The sequence below is a fragment of the Parasteatoda tepidariorum genome, chromosome 4, assembly GCF_043381705.1.
Source record: "Parasteatoda tepidariorum isolate YZ-2023 chromosome 4, CAS_Ptep_4.0, whole genome shotgun sequence".
Taxonomy (NCBI): domain Eukaryota; kingdom Metazoa; phylum Arthropoda; class Arachnida; order Araneae; family Theridiidae; genus Parasteatoda; species Parasteatoda tepidariorum.
Window position 1 is genome coordinate 9,514,366 of NC_092207.1, and position 17,516 is coordinate 9,531,881.

General features: G+C 28.4%; 1 long non-coding RNA gene across 2 annotated transcripts in view; it reads left to right on the forward strand.

Annotated features, from left to right (window-relative positions):
• The window catches only part of LOC107451852 (uncharacterized), a 224,645-nt gene that overhangs the window by 189,408 nt on the left and 17,721 nt on the right, over nucleotides 1-17,516 (forward strand). For both annotated transcript variants that reach the window (XR_011636684.1, XR_006225411.2), the window contains exon 7: nucleotides 13,515-13,603. This is a non-coding gene — a long non-coding RNA (uncharacterized lncRNA). The remainder of the gene's footprint in view (nucleotides 1-13,514; nucleotides 13,604-17,516) is intronic.

Consider the following 17,516-nt stretch of genomic DNA (forward strand, 5'->3'; position numbering starts at 1 on the left):
ATTCATAGTATTTGGTTCTTAATATTTCGCACACTGTGCCTTAATTAAATACTTCAAATTGAATTTAGTGTACTTTAGTGACATAAGTATAGTTTTTTTATTTTAGAGTAATGAATTCAATTTCTGCCATTACTCTAAGTAAGTACTCAGGTACTTTCACATTACTCTAAGTAATGTGTGAGTAAGAATTCATTGCTTCTACAGAAACCATATGAAAAGAAAAATTATATCATACCTATATTTTATTACTGTTTTATGAAATTGTATCTGTTATGCGAGTAAAAATAACTGAATATCATGATGGAAAGTTTAACAAAGATTTTCAATAAAGAAATAAGGAACCATCTCTGCACACATAAATTATGGTATTCAAAAGTGTTAGCTTTGTTAGAAAATATAATGTTCCTACCCATTGTCAAAATGGGTCTTGATTTGGATTTGATGGCGTCCACACACTTTTCAACTGTGTTCAAGAGTAATAGTAAACAGTGCGCATGCGTCGTCATTGCATGGATTGCTATGGCGACCGCTGCTTTTTTTCTATTTGTTTTCACTAGCAGGCATTTTTAATGTATTTACATAATAATTATTTTAAGTATTTTTTATATTTCTTTATTATTGACGTATAATTATTGGCTTGTCGTTGATTTCAATATAAGTATGAATGTTGAAGAAGGAAAAGTATTTTGTGACGTCTTGAAACTCGTACATAGGCGGGATTTGAAAACCAATCCGACACGACAAGCATCAATTGAGACATTTTTTGCAATTCATGATTTGAAATGTTCATGATTTGTCCAGAAGGACAAAGCATTTGACCATTGATTGACCAGTGATCGTAAGAAGGCGATCACAACTTTTTGTTTTTTTATTTACCACGTTTATATAAACTTGCCTTCGTGTATGTCTGTCCGGGTGGAATTTTGTAATCGATTTTAAACTAACTTCCCGACTAGCTACAAACTTCAAATTTGGCACATAGTTCAGAATTGGATGACAATGCATGAAAATGAAGAGAAAAAAGACACACAAAGTAAAATAAAATTGAAATTTAAAAAAAGTCATTTTAGAGTCACGTCGAGATTGTCTTTTGTTGTCGATTCCATTATTTCAAATTAGTATTACATGTCAGGTGAAAAGATTTTTATTGTCGGAGTATTTTTATTGGCTGAAAAATCACGTGGTAGGATCCAGTTTTTCCTCATTCATTTCCAGATTGTTTTGGTTGTCATCAGCATAAAACTAATGAAAGTCGTAAAGGTATTGTTTTTCTATAAAGATTTTTGTATCCCTAATTTAAAATGAAAGTTCTATTATTTTAGTAGTGGTCTTGTAGTAGTCTTGACTACTCTTGACTAAGAAAAATAATCTAAATAAAAATATATATTTTTAAAAACCACGTTTTTTGTAGTGAAGAATAATAATTAAAAAGTAATAATTTTTAAAAAATATAAAATAAAAATTAAAAAAATTATAATTTAAAATAAAAAAATTCAAAATAAAAAATAATATTTTTAAAAACCACGTTTTTGTAGTGGAGAATAATAATTAAAAAAAAATTGAAAAACGAAAAACGTGGGGCGCATGAAATACATAACAGTACATATACACATACATATACACATTTTCTTACTCATACACATGCACAGCCACATATACATCCACATACATATGCATATACACAAACATATTCCACATCCACATTCAGATACAATTACAATTACAGATATACATACACATATTCTCAAGAGCACACATACACACACTAATATAACATTACTGTTATGTATTTCATGCGCCCCACGTTTTTCGTTTTTCAAATTTTTTTTTAATTATTTTTCTCCACTACAAAAACGTGGTTTTTGAAAATATTATTTTTTATTTTGAATTTTTTTATTTTTATATTTATATTGCTCCGAATAAGTTAGAACTTTTTAAAGGGGAAAATTGTTGATCTCACATTCTTTTAAATGCATATCAGATTTTTTTTTAAACTACTGCATGAGTTATCATACCTTGAATAAGTCTAGTGTAATAAACAATTAATTTAAATAAAAATCATTTCTACTTCTAATTGCGAAAAGTAAGACGCAAAATAATATCCTTAATTAGGGTCTAAAATGAAATGTATACATTTTTTTGCATTCAAAAATGTAAATCAATTTGTGTTTAGAAGGTATTTTGTAACCACCTCTCTCAATATATATTAAAATCCTTCTTAAAAATAGAGTTATGCAAGTCGCTAATTAATATACGAGTGCGGAATAAAATTATTGTCAATCTATGACTATAAGGCAAAATTAGGAAACTTTCTTACTGGCTAGTTGTAGCATTTTTAAAAGTGGTTACTTTATTAAAACATGGGGCAGCTTTTTCGAAAATTGTAGATTTGAAACGATTAAAACATTTTTAGATATTAATAACGTAAGGCAACTCTTTTTTTTTTCATTTCTAAAACGAAGAAAAATTTTAAAAACAAGAGTGAAATAAAACAATTTTCGAAGTACTGTAAAATATTCATAATAATAGCAAATTAATTAACTGAACTAATTAATAACTAAATTAATTAATGAATAGAATAATTAACTAAATTAATTAATAAAATAATTAGCTAAATTAATTAATAAAATAATTAACTAAATTAATTTATAAACTAATAATAAAATTCACTGGGGTGTATTTTTGGCCATAAAAGAATGAAAAAAAATTTCTATATTAAAAATAAATGGCAAAAAATGATGAAATGAAAAAAAAAATGGCAAAAAAATTTTTTATTTGATAAATTTAGACGTATTCTGGCTGGTGGCACCCTTTAATTTTCCCTATAAGTCTTTCGAATTAGTATTGGAGAAGGCTATATTAAAAATATACAAACCTGTTTAATAGCCTGAGGAAATTTAGTTGAAAGATAATTGAAAATACCTTCAATTTGCATCCAGCAGTACTAGTTTTACTAGTTTTGGTGTTTATAATTTTCTTTAATAGTGTTTTTAATAATTGCTACCCCTAAAGTGTATGTATTTTTAAAAATAGGAATTAAAGCAGGTACGTACTCATTTTTATATAGTAAATAAATAATTGAAAATCATCATTAAATACAAAATCGTTGAAATTCAAATAAATTTTTTTCGGTAGTTTTTTTAATTTATCAAACATTTTTAACAGTAACAAAACCTAAACATTTCGTAAAATATTTCTTTGTATCTGTAAGAATAATAAATCACGCCCTCTGTGTCGAATCAACAGTGTCGCACATCGATTGCATTAATAATTTAAACATTTTAAATTGGCGCATAAAAGATAAAATACGTAGCATAAAGAATTTTAAACTGACTTGAAATTTTTTTAGTTTCCTGGGACATTAACTTACTGTGCTAAGATATTTCTTTGTAATAAAACATACGAATTCCAAGCGCTCCAACATTAATCAGAGCATTGCTTTAAAATAAAATGTCGCGAAAAAGATTTATTTGTATTAATTTCTTTATGTTTAAAATCCTTGTCTTTCAAAAGTAAAAAAATTAGACTGCTTTCGTTTTTGAAAACAAGTTTTTTTTTCTTCTCATTTATATTTTTCGCGCTTTTAGAAGAGAAGATAAAGAATTTGAAACTGTTCATTTGTAAATAATTAAGTTACAAATAAAAGATTTACAATTTAAAAGAAATGCTTGAATATTAGTTAACTTTTTTAATAAATTTATTTAAGTTAATTTTGTTTATGTAAGTTAAAAATAATACATTTGAGAACTAGTCATTACGAGCATTGAAATTCTAAACAATTTGAAAAATAATGTTTTCCAAATACTTTAATTAAAGAGACACATAAATTTTTTAAATGCTCTTTTCTTTTTTAAAGTGTACTTTTTGTTTTTACTTGTACCTTTTTTCTAGTGTACTTTTTGTTTTGTTCTTTATTCAGAGAAATAATGGTTGTTTATATAAATCTTTATTATGCATATTTTATAGGGTGAGTTAGAGTAAAATAAATGTATGGACAGATGGGCACTCTACCACAATTTCTATTTGATATAATAGGTGGCAACATGGTGATCGAAATTAGTTACACATGCGTGGGTATAACGAGAAAAAAATCGTTTGATATCTTCTATATTTTTTTTAAATTATAAAACTACCTATAAATAATTCATGTTGAGAAAAAATAATTCATGCCAGCTTATGATGCATTAATAAAATAGTCCCTGAAGTGGGAATTCGGGCACTAATGGGTTCGAAATTGGAATAAAAAGGAACTTTTCAAATTCTTTATCTGTAACTTAGGTTTTGAATCACCAAAATATTGTTTTTTTAGGTTTAAAGCAGTCAAAATGAAAGAGAATGAGTCTTTTTTAAGTCAAACTAAAAAAAATGTATGGTTAAAACTACCAGAATATGGTAAACTTTAGCGTGTTCCTGGTTTTATAGGATCATAAAGCTCAATAATTTTTACCGTTTTGGTAATGATTTTGGTAAAATTAACGATATAAAGTGTGGTTTTATAATATATGATAAAATAAGGTAAATATGATTAAATTAAGTAATTTTATCATGAAACTTTTGATAAAATTAATTAATAATTAATTTCATCTTGGTAATTTAAAAAAAAATAATGATTTGGTTATTTTATTATGGTATAAAACTCAATTATTCGGCTTAATTTACTTTTCAGTTTTGTATTTTCACTAAATGTTTTAATAAGGACTACATTTTTGAAACCTAAATTTCTGTAAACTATTACCATTTCAACGTAAAAATTACTTACTGAATGGTTTAACTACCGTATTTTTTAGTTTTATTAAGCAGATTTATGTTTTTTTTTTTTACCTTTTTTCTTCTGTTACTTGATATGTTCTTACCATGCAGTACGGTATTTTTTTTTTTTTTTAACTGTGTTCATTGATTCTGGGACGGGGTTGTTAAACACCCGGGTTTCTTGAAAAAAAACTCAACCCACTGGGTTTTTTTCCGGATTTGGGTTTTTTTCCCCAGGTTTTTATTGGTTTTTTTCCAGTGTTTAATTTGGTTTTTTAAATTTAATTGAGTTTTTCATAATTTCTTTTATTTTCTACAGTCTTAGAGTTAGTTTTGCTGCATTAATAAATCCCATTAATTTAATTCATAACTGAGTCATTAATAACCATAATTATTAATATATTTTGTTTACAGTGATAAAAATTAGCAACAATATTTTTAATGAAAAAAAAAGGATCGAGTTACCTTTTGTAAGATTTTCTGATTCTGTTTTAGAGTAGATTTATAAAAAACTACTAAATGCTTATATGATGAAATAAATTATTTGTTTCTATTCAAATTAAATACATTCATTTTCAAAGTTAATTTTTAACGTGAAAAATCTATTCATGCAATGGTGCATTGCATTATTTTAACTGTGTTATTGTATCCTACGTTATGTACAGTGAAAGAGAGCTTCTAGAATAAGCTCTAGTATTTCAACTACGAGGACACATCATCAGTACATCAATCAATTCATCAGAATAAGAATTTTGAACAAGTGTTTTACACGTTAAAAAGTGCTATATTTTAAAAGTATCATTTGAACTCACAGGCTAGGAAAACAGTATTTAAAATACATTTTAAAATACTCAAATTATTTTCCGATTTCATTGAATTGTGATTATAATATTTTATCGTATAACAATATAGCAATAGTTTCAATTGTTATAACAATAGTTTCTATTGCTATAACTATAGTTTCAATCGTAATAACAATAGTTTCAATAGTTATAACAATAGTTTCAATTATTTTATGAATTAGTATCTCAAATTTTTGTAATTTGTATTTCATTCTATTTTAAGTTTAATATCTTGATTTGAATTGTTAATAATAAAATGCAATTATTAAAAAACCCATTAAAGTTTTCCTAGTGGTTTTTTTTTTTTTTTTTTTTTTTTTTTTTTTTTTTTNTTTTTTTTTTTTTTTTGAAAAAAACCCTCCTGGTTTATTACAGTTGGGTAACCCTGTTTTGGGACACGTGTGGTGTCACGAATCAAGCGGGCTGGCTATATTTACATTTATTTATGCTGGATTATTATTTTATCGCGCTCTCTTAGTTTCTATTCAATTTTGTTAACGCATCAAACTCAACTAAATTTTAATAAATAACTTTACGCAAAATTTAAAATAGCTCAGCATAGTACAAGAGTTCATTTACGAACAATTTATGAGTGTTTATCGAAGATTAAGTTCGTCAAGTAGCATCTCTTAGTAAATTAGTATTCATGGGAGGTATCTTATTTTCTGTAATAAGCTTTAACGAGATCTCAGTTTGAAAAGAAAATTAAATAAATGAAACCCATGATTGCAAAATCACTCAACGCACAAGAAAGTAATCCTTAAAAAATACATCCTATATGCATTAAAGGAAGGACATCACTGCAATTGTAGCTACACAATGAAATAAGAGAGACGGATGAAGAAAAAAAAGTTACTTCGTTTTCGTTCGGAATTTTTTCGTGTAAATGTCCCGTAGGAGAGGCTCGAAAACTCATTTTCAGATGTTGCCAAAAAGGAAGCAATAAAAATTACAATTCATAACGACTGAATACCACGCAAGGCGAGATCTAAACAAATACTCCCTTGACCCCCAACGAAAAACAGCCACACACACACGGTCCGTTGACTGCGAAAATTACTGTGTCAACATTATATACCTAATAATGATAATAATAATAATAGAAAAATCTTCTCCTTTCAATGGGAGCATAATAGCGGATGCATTAAACGTAGAATAAATGCTGGCTTAAAACGTAGTTATGTAGGAAATTTGAACCACAGCATTTTTGGGGATTAGATGATTCATTTGTATTTCCATAATAATCAGAAAAGTGATGACATTAGCTTTTTTACTTTCTCTTTAATAATACGATTGCATAAAGCCTACCATCAAAATTTAATAGAAACCATTCGAAATCTTGCTTTATATCATTATTCTTGCATAATCCTGAATTGAGATCCACTAATTGCATTGAAATCGTGTCTTAGCTCATTATTTTTGAGTAATCCAGACTAATTACATTGTAATTTTGCATAATAATGGGAACATATTGTTCTTATTCTTATGATTATTATGGCTTAATGATGAGCTGTAATCGCTCAGGGAATAGAGCGTTCGCCTTCCAATGAGGTGAACAGAGTTCAGAATCCCAGTAATGGCTGGTCGATGCGAACTCCTCATCCGACTTGCACCGACCGCATTGCTGCAAATATCCTCAGTGGCAGACGGATCATGGGCTAGAACTCCTTGCCGTCAGGCTAACCGTGGGAGGTTCTCGTGGTGTTCCTTTTCAAGTAACGTAAATGCAGGTTAGTTCCATCAAGTAGAACTCCACGATGGCTAATTTCACCCAATCTTTGATCCAGGAGTTTCCTATTCTTCTAGATTGGGTTCAAAAATCACAAGGCTACGGAGTTGAACATTAGTAATCTTGAACCCGAAAAATGGGGTCGACTGTTCAACGACGGTAATAAAATAAAATATTACTAGTAAAATCTCTTCTTTTGAAAGAGAACTCAATATTAAATGCATTAAATATGGGATAAGTACTAGCTTAAAACATCGTAATATAGAAAATTTGAACGAGACTATTTTTGTATGCATTAATATACTGATTGATGATTCATTTGTATTTCTGTAATTATCTTGACTAATTAACCTGTAATCATGTGCCATTATTGCATAATTGTTGTCAATTAATTGTATTGAAATCGTGAATTAGATTTGTGTAATCCAGACTAATTAATTACATTGTAATTTTGCATTAGATGACCATTCTTGTATAATCCAGACGAATTTATATATCCGATAATGACAATAATACTTGTAAAATCTTTTCTTTGAAATGAGAACGTAATAGCAGATGCATTAAATGTAGGATAAGTGCTAGCTTAGAACACCGTAATGAAGGAAATTCGAATGGAACTATTTTTGGATACATAAGTATTGTGATCTGTGCAAAAAGTGATGACATGAGCTCTTGCTTTTTTTTTCTTCAACTTCTTCTACGAGTCAACCATCAAAATGTAATAGTAACCTATAGATATCTTGCGTTAAATCATTATTCTTGCATAAACCAGATCAACTAACTGCATTGAAATCTTGTATTGGATCATCTTTCTTGCATTAGTTAGATGAATTAGGTACAGTAAAATCTGACAAGTTATTCTTGTACAATCTTGTCCAATTGACATAATCAGAACTAATTATCCTCTAGTTCATTTGTTTAAAGACATAAGTAATAAATGTTACCCTTTCTAAATCTAGGCATACTTAAAGTGCAATTTTCATGGTGCCTTTATTTTAGGAATCTATTATTTATAACAAAAATTTCTGTGTCGAATTCCCAATTTTGTTGATTTCATTTGTTGGGTGATAATTAGAGGTTTTTGAGTTGTGGTGGCTCAGAGGATAGAGCGCTCGCCTACCAATGAGGTGATCCGGGTTCAAATACCACGATGGCTGATCGATATGAATTTCGCCCCCCAGCTAGTACCGACAACAGTGCTGGCGTAAAATACCGTAATTGATAGATGTTTCATGAGTTAGAATCCCTTAACAGTCAGGTTAACCGTGGAAGGTTTTCGTGGATTCCCTCTCTATATGATGTAAATGCTGGTTAATTCCATCAAAAGACCTCCACGATGGCAAATTTTGCCGAATTTTTGATCCAGGAGTTTCCTTCTCTTCTGGGTTGGGTCCAATATTTCAAGGCTATGTTATTGAACATTAGCAGTCGTAAACTCAAAAATTGGGTTGGCTGTTTGACGACGAAAATATAGATGTTCGTAAAAATTTTATGACTGTTGAAAAATGTCATCAGAGCCTTTAAAATTCAGTGGTAAGCTTTGTGGTGTATTTTCTGAATAACCTACATATAATTTTATGTAATTTAAATAATTGTATTGTTTATTTTAAACATTTTAACAATGTATTGGATTTTAACAATTTTCAGTATTTATGAAACTAATGCGAATACACAATTGAGGTTAAACAATTCGCTTGATTACTTTAATTCTTTTTTAATGTTAATTGTGTTGATTTATTTTTACTCTTTTTATTTAATATTTTACTTGTTCTAACATAAGCGTTGAGTCTTCATTAATTAATTGTATTTATTAATTTTTACTTTTTTATTTAATNGAGCGTTAGCGAGCAGGGGGCGGAGCCTTCTAGTGTATTGAATTTTAACAATTTTCAGTATTCATGAAACTAATGCGCATACACATTTGAGGTTAAACAATTCACTTGATTACTTTAATTATTTTTTAATGTTAATTGTATTTATTTATTTATTTTTGCTTTTTTAACAAATGTTTTACTTGTTCTAACATAAAAGTTGTAGTCTTCATTAATTTATTTGAAAAATTGTTTGTTCATGCGCAATTTTAATATTTTCTCCCATATTTCCAAAAGTTTTCGGGTGTTTTTCTATCTGTTAAGTTTGGCATAAATAAAACAGTTTCCAAACATGAAGCCTTTAAAATTTACCTAGTAAAAATTAACAGAAAAAATTGAATTTTTGTTTATGAAAAAATATGTTAAAGTTAATTAAAAGAAAAAAGTTAATTACCGCACCCGGGAGGAAAATAAATAATGCTAATCAAATAAGTAAAAACTGGTATTATTTTAGCTTTTTCTATAATATCTGTATATGCCTTCCAGCTCTGTACATATTTTGTACATATCATATATATTGTATTTGTAAAAATTAAAATAAAAATGTAAGCGGAAGCAGTTTTCTTTTTTCTCTAATCATAAGAACAAACGTCCACATTCAAAGATATGTTTTATTCAGTGCTAGCCATAACTGTAACGGTTGACATCAGACATGTTGAAAACAATCGCTCATTTCATTCCTGTATGACAGTCACTCTGTGGACCCAAGAATAAAAAAGAGAAAACAGTGTTATAATCACAGGATGTCGAAGAAAGTAGGGGGTGTAATAATAGCCCGGATATGAACTGTCTCCACCCTCTGCATTCGACCAGTACAATGCCTGCTCACAAGAACAACCTTTAATTTCCTTTTCCAAAACTTATTTTCTTATTTACTAGATTCCCGAATTTAAAAACATTGCATTCCACTATTTAGATATTGAATCTATAGTGATCCATTTTTTTTTTCAAAAATCGAATCTATGCGTCCCAATTATTAGAAATTAAATCTCTAGCATTCCACCTTTTAGAAATCAAATCTATGGAAATCTCCCCAATTATTAAAAATTGAATCTCTAGCATTCCACCTTTTAGAAATCAAATCTATGCTCCCCAATTATTGAAAATTGAACCTCTAGCATTCCACCTTTTAGAAATCAAATCTATGCTCCCCAATTATTAAAAATTGAATCTCTAGCATTCCACCTTTCAGAAATCGAATCTATGCGTCCCAATTATTAAAAATTGTATCTCTAGCATTCCACCTTTTAGAAATCAAATCCATGCTCCCCAATTATTAAAAATTGAATCTCTAGCATTCCACCTTTTAAAAATCAAATCTATGCTCAACAATTATTAAAAATTGAATATCTAGCATTCCACCTTTCAGTTATCGAATCTATGCGTCCCAATTATTAAAAATTGAATCTCTAGCATTCCACTTTTTAGAAATCGAATCTATGCTCCCCAATTATTAGAAATCGAATCTCCAGCATTCCACTTTTTAAAAATCGAATCTATGGCAACCCAATTTTTATTGAGAGCAAATCTATTGCAACCCACCCTATAGAAATTCGAATATATGCTCCCCAATTTAGAAATCGAATATGCACCAGAATTATTAGAAAAAGAATCTCTAGCTTTCCACCTTTTATAAATCGAATCTATGCATCCTAATTTTTAGAAATTGAATCTCTAGCATTCCACCTTTTAGAAATCGAATCTATAGCAACCCACCTTTTATAAATCGAATTTACACAAGTCCATTTTTTTTAAATTGAATCTCCAATCTACAGTGACCCATATAGTAATTAAATATGTAGAAACGTATTTTTTTAATTGATTTGATTCGGATGGGATTATTATGTATTATTATTATTAAAAAATAATAATGATGCTCAGGAAAGTTACAGAAAAAATAAGTAAGTAAAAAAAATGCAATAAAATGCCAGATACGCTAACAATCACAAACATTTTGCTTCAAGTTTTTAAAATTTAATTTTTTCTTTCCTTTTCTTTCTCTCTCTATTTTTTTTTTTTTTTTTTTTTTTTTTTTTTTTTTTTTTTTTTTTTTTTTTTTTTTTTTTTTTTTTTTNTTTTTTTTTTTTTTTTTTTTGAATATCTACTTTTTACGTGTTTATTTTGTTAAAACTGTGATTTTGATCCGAACGAAATTATTATTATTAAAGAATAATAATGATGCTCAGAAAAAATTCACCAAGAAGTGGACTAGAAAACGCAATAAAATGCCAGATACACAACAATAACAAACATTTTGCTTAAGTGGTTGATGTTAACTTTTTTAAATAGTTTTAACGTATACTTAAAACTATTTTTAAAAAACGTAGAAAAAAGTGTAAAAAAAAAACTAATGTATACTATGTAGAAGTTTTTAATGTATGCATTTTACGTATATACATTTGTTAAAACTGTGATTTCATCCGAACGAGATTATTACGTATTATTAGTATTAAAAAATAATAATGATACTCAGGAAAATTACACNCATTCCTACTGTTAAAAGAAAGAGCATGAAAAACGGGGCTTGGCCATGGTTGAAGTGTAATAGGGAAAAAACCTTTATAAGATTTAGGTTATTCTTTCAATAATAAAATTACTTTTTCAGCTTTATAGTAATGACATGATTTATTTAAAATGAGAAACTTCTTTTCACATATTTTATAATGCCTTTGAAAATTTAAAAAAATCATGTTAATACATAATTGAAATTTTAGGGTCTTTTGGAATGTATCTTGAGCAATATTTCTAAAATTATTTAATAATACAGTCGAACTCGTTTATAACGAGCACAAAGGGACCGTAACATGTACTCGTTAAATCCGAGTGCTCGTAATAAACGGGTCCTTGAGGCAGGGGTGCAACCAGAAGAGGGAGGGGGAACTTGGGAGGTCAAATGATCAAGTTTGCTTAAAATTTAATAAATACTTACTTACATTAATTAAATACTTTTCTTAATTTAATGACAACTAACCCCTCCCCTCAACCCCCCAACGAACTCAGAATATCCAAATTGTTCAGAAAATTTTTCTGCTTGCACTTTTAGAATAGGTCCACTCACAGGTAAATCAGCACTACATTGCACCTTCATCCATTTCAATAACGCTTCGTCTAAATCCTCTTTCGAACACTTCTTCAGTCGTTTACAGTCTGTTTTATTTTGGTCGTATGCATCCATTAACTTGCCTTTGTTTTTTAGCAGTGTGGAAACAGTAGATGAAGACAATCCACACCTTTTGCAGATTTCGACTTTTTTCACACCGTCATCCAACTCCTGTAAAATTTTCACTTTTTCGTCAACTGGTAAAGCTTTAGAGTGATAAGGGCAATTAAGTTTCAGTTCGCGATTTTTTTTGATTTCTCGCTCATTTTGAAAAAAAGATAAGACAGAAAGACTAGAAAGATGCGAAAAAAGATTGCAAGACAGAAAAATATTGCTCGCTAAAACCGGGTCTTGCTCGTTAAAAGTGACTTCTGTTCCATAAACTTAACATTGATCCAACCAAATATTATCGTTTCCCTCTTTAAATCCGAGTTCTCGTTAAATCCGAGCTCGTTATAAACAAGTTCGACTGTATTAGAAATCGAATCTCTAGCATTCCACCTTTTATAAAGCGAATCTGTAGCAACCCACCTCTTAGAAATCGAATTTACACGAGTCCATTTTTTTAAAATTGAATCTCCAATCTACAGTGACCCATATAGTAATTAAATATGTAGAAACGTATTTTTTGAAATCGACACTGTGATTTGATCCCGACGGGATTAATATGCATTATTATTATTAAAAAATAATAATGATGCTCAGGAAAGTTACATAAAAAATTAGTAAGTAAAAAAAAATGCAATAAAGTGCCAGATACGCTACAATAACAAACATTTTGCTTAAGTGGTTGATGTTAACTTTTTTTTAAATAGTTTTAATGTATACTTGAAACTATTTTTAAAAGATGTAGAAAAAAAATTGTAAAAAAAATGTATACTATGTAGAAGTTTTTAATGTATACATTTTATGTATACATTTGTTAAAACTGTAAAACGTATATATTTGTTGATCCGAACGAGATTATCATGTATTATTAGTATTAAAAAATAATAATGATACTCACGAAAATTACACAAAAAGTGGGGAAAAATGCAATAAAATGCCAGATACGCTACAATAACAAATATTTTGTTTCAAGTTGTTGATGTCAATTTTTTTTAATGTATACTTTTTACTTGTTCATTTGTTAAAACATTAACTTATATTAACTTAAAAGATTTCATTAAAAAGATATTTATCATTTTACATTAAGCTTATGTTCCTTTTTTTTTAATCTCTAGTATTACAAATGCTGTTTGATGGAGAAATTAAAGGCATTCTTGAAGAAACAAGATCAAAATTAAACGCTGAAAATATCATTTCAATTGAGGTAGGTGCATTAATTTGACTGATTAATATCCAATTCTTATTTTTTTACAATGCAGCTTATACACTAATTTATAATGTCACGAAATCAACTTTAAAATTACTAAAATAATCCAGCTCTAAAATAGTTTCCAGAGATTTTTCTTTTTATATTTGTAAAGAATGTAACGTCCATAAAATTAGCCAAAATCTCGATAAAAAATATAAAAATCTAGCTATTTGACTCCAAACGCTATCTAAACTAAATAATATTATAATTATAATATATTATAATTATAATATACTAGCTGTACCCTGCGTGCGTTGCAACGCTTTCAATTTGAATTTGAATTTTGTATNATTATAAACTAAATAATAAATAATTATATCTAAACTAAACTAAACGCTATTTGACAGTCTTAAACTATGGAAAATTTATCCAAAAATTGTATCATTGTAATACAATTTCTTTCATCAAATATGTTTGCTGATTGTAAGTAAATTAAATAATATATAATTAAGCAATATTAACAATTTCTTGTGTACTCTGCACAAATATATTCTTGATTTGAATTGAAAATTTAAAAAAAATCCATTTAATCTACTGAGCCCTTAATATTTATTTTCTAAAAAAAATCTTTTACTTCAAATTTGTAGTAAAAAAAGTTTCTGTGGGTTTAGGATATATTTTTAGGTACGATAGGCTCAATATATTTAATTAATTTCACCATGTCAATTCACTGGAAAGAAGACCTTGTGGATGCAAATTTTTCCAGAAAAAAAAGATACCCAAGTCAAAATTCTTGATGGTTCCATCAAAATATTTTGATGGTTTCAGTACGATTCTTGATGGTCCAACATCATTTGATGGTTACAATCATCTCACTTTTTCCATTCTGCTGTCATGTTGTTTGGTAAGCCAACAAACTTTTCAATCATTCCATTATGAAAAATGTTACTATGATGGTTAACCACCAAGAGAAGTTTGATTCTCATGAACCAACAATCCATAATAATCCGTGATGGTCCATGATTGTTCCAACTATACATTTCAACTATGATTTAATGGGAATTCTTCTTCATTCTCCGGAATTTGGACCATCATAAATCAGTCCGAATTCCTACATTGGGGTGATGGTTTCTTATGTTGGTTGCCATCAAGATTATGTTGGTCCATCAATGGAAAACCATCAGGAATTTTGACGGGGGTATGAGGTATGATAGGGTTAAGATTATATCATGTAAATAAGTTTTGCCTAGTCAGTGAAAATCTATCGTGAAAAAGGAACTGTAGGATTGGAACAATATGTAAATAAGTTATACAGTTGAATTGACACAGAATTAAGAAAAAAAATTACCATGGCAATGCTAATCTTTCAGAAATGTGTCACGATTGGATTAATACCATATCATGTAAATATGTGGCACGGTCTCAGTTATGATGTCACAATCTTTCAAAAATGAGGAACGTGACCATTAAGACCATATCATATAAATAAGTTATATCATAAAACAAGAGGAATAAGTTTTGCCGTGTCAGTGTAAACCTACAAGTAATGAGGAACGATATCAATTAATTGTTATAAAATCACAAGCTTCTTAATTAACAAAAAAATCTATCAAGTTGGTTGTCATTATCAGCATAAAATCAATAAAGAGATCTTTTAATTACGTCACAATTCTATTTTAACAATTAAGGTCTTTTGAACGGAAATATTTATTTATCCTCTTCATAACCGTATTTACCTGTATCATTTATTTATCAGCCCTTTTTGCTATCATTTCGTTTTATTTATTTATTTATTTTGGTTACTCCATATTGAAGTTTCAAAGCTAGAAGTAGTTTTCCTTTGTTATCTTAAGGTACGCTATGGTATTACCTTATTCCGTAACATTATTTTTACCCATTATAAGGCTGTGAAAAGTATACTTCCCACCACTTTATTAATTTTTAAATATTAATAGGATGCTATTTTTACCACCATCTACTGATAATTTCAGAAAATACAGAGAAAAATATATCAATAAAGGGCTTTGTTTATATAAAGGTGCGTGACAGTGAAGGTTTGCGTGGGGTCAGGTAGAGAGTGTAACAATTGGAAGCTATTTTCGCTGGTGCATTATACTTTCATTTTTCATCGAGTTCATTTGTGTCATTAATGTTTATAAATTAATCTCCACCCAAAAATATTTCAACTAAATTATATTATAATTACTAGAAAATATGGCCCGATAAAGTACGTTTAGAACGAAAATATTTTCTTGGGGCGAATTCGCAATGCTGAAAAAAATATATATCTTTTTTTTCTTCTTTCAATTATATCTCATTGCTATTGTAGGCACACTGTTTTCAAGAATCCCTTATGAATTCATTTATTTGTTCTATTCAGACGCCAACGTGTATTAAAAAAGTGACTTTTTTCCCCTAAAGCGGATGTTGGCGCTCTTTTATTCGCTACTGTTACTCATTCAACTATTATGAAAAGTGAAAATTACCCGTAATTATGACATTCAAAATGCTAACAAAATTGCTCTTTCGTTTCATTTCTGAATTTGGCGCCACATAGAATTCTGTCTGCCTTTTGAACCCTTAAAATAATGTCCGCAAAAATGAAAAAAAAATAAAAGGACAACGAACTTTTTTTCTCATCCACAGCGATTTTTGATTTATTTATTTTGTTGCATGCTTTAAAAACACTCAGTAAGAGTGTAATATAGTCGATTTTTTTTTAGAACAAGAAATAAGAAATGTAGTGAACTTGTTTAAATAGTTCTTCCGTTTAATTGAAAAATTTAGATTTTCATCGATTTTTTTTATTTGGTGAAATACATTTTCTTTGCTGAATATTCAATTTTGTTCCTCCACAACTATAGAGCAATTTTGACAGAAAAAAGAATTTTTCTGTTCGTGATTTTTGACGGCAAATAATTAACACGTTTTTTATTGTCGTTTTTTTAACTGATTTTTTTTTTAAAAATTCAAATGTTTGAAAGCAACTCTAATGCGAATTGTTTTTGAAATAATATTTTCTCTTGTATTCTAATAATATCACAAAATCTTTATTTGCAACATTAGGAACTGCAATTTTATATCATTTCTTTCAAGTTCTTACGTTTTAGGACAATTATGAAATTTAAAAATAAAAATAACATTTTCTACATTGTAAAAAAAAAAAAAAAATATTTTTTTTGGTTAAGTTAAAACTTAATTTTATTTCGGTTTTCTGAAAATGTAAAAAGATACCACTTTAAGAAATTATATTAAAATAGTTTTGTTGCTCTGCAGAGCCACGATCAAAATTCACGAAAGCATTTGTGTACAAAAAATTATAACCTCAAAAAAAATCTACGTGATTAATAATATAACAAGTAAAAGTAATAATCAAAACACGCGAGATACTAGTAATACAGTAACAGTGAATAAATAAATAATGGTACGCTATAAAGTGAAAAATAACAAAATTTAAACACCCTGTTTATACTAAATTAGTATGGGTTAAAATTATTAAATTTTAAAACAGATAAACGTCACTTTTTTAAAAATTTGTATTTAATTTAAAATGACCGTCATTTTTAAAAAAAAAATTTTTTATAATTTAAAAAAAAAAAAAAAAATAGTGCGTGGAGTCTCTCCGCGCGGAAGAAGTTAAACTTCGTAACCTGCGACGTTAATTGTAGAAGAATCAGCAGTCGTAGAAGGATCTCTAGTTCTATTCAAAGACTCTTTTTCCTGCTCCGCTCGCTTCCGTGCTCTGTAATCACGGTAATATTGTGCATTTTTCCCTCGTGGACCTCTTGAACCAGTGGAAGTGCTTGTGGTTGCCTCATCGTCTCGCCATGGAAAATGTATTTGTATTAATAATGTATGTGAATGCGTCATAATGTAATTTCAAAAGAGAAAACCTAACAATCAATTGATATTCACAAGAGACGTACCT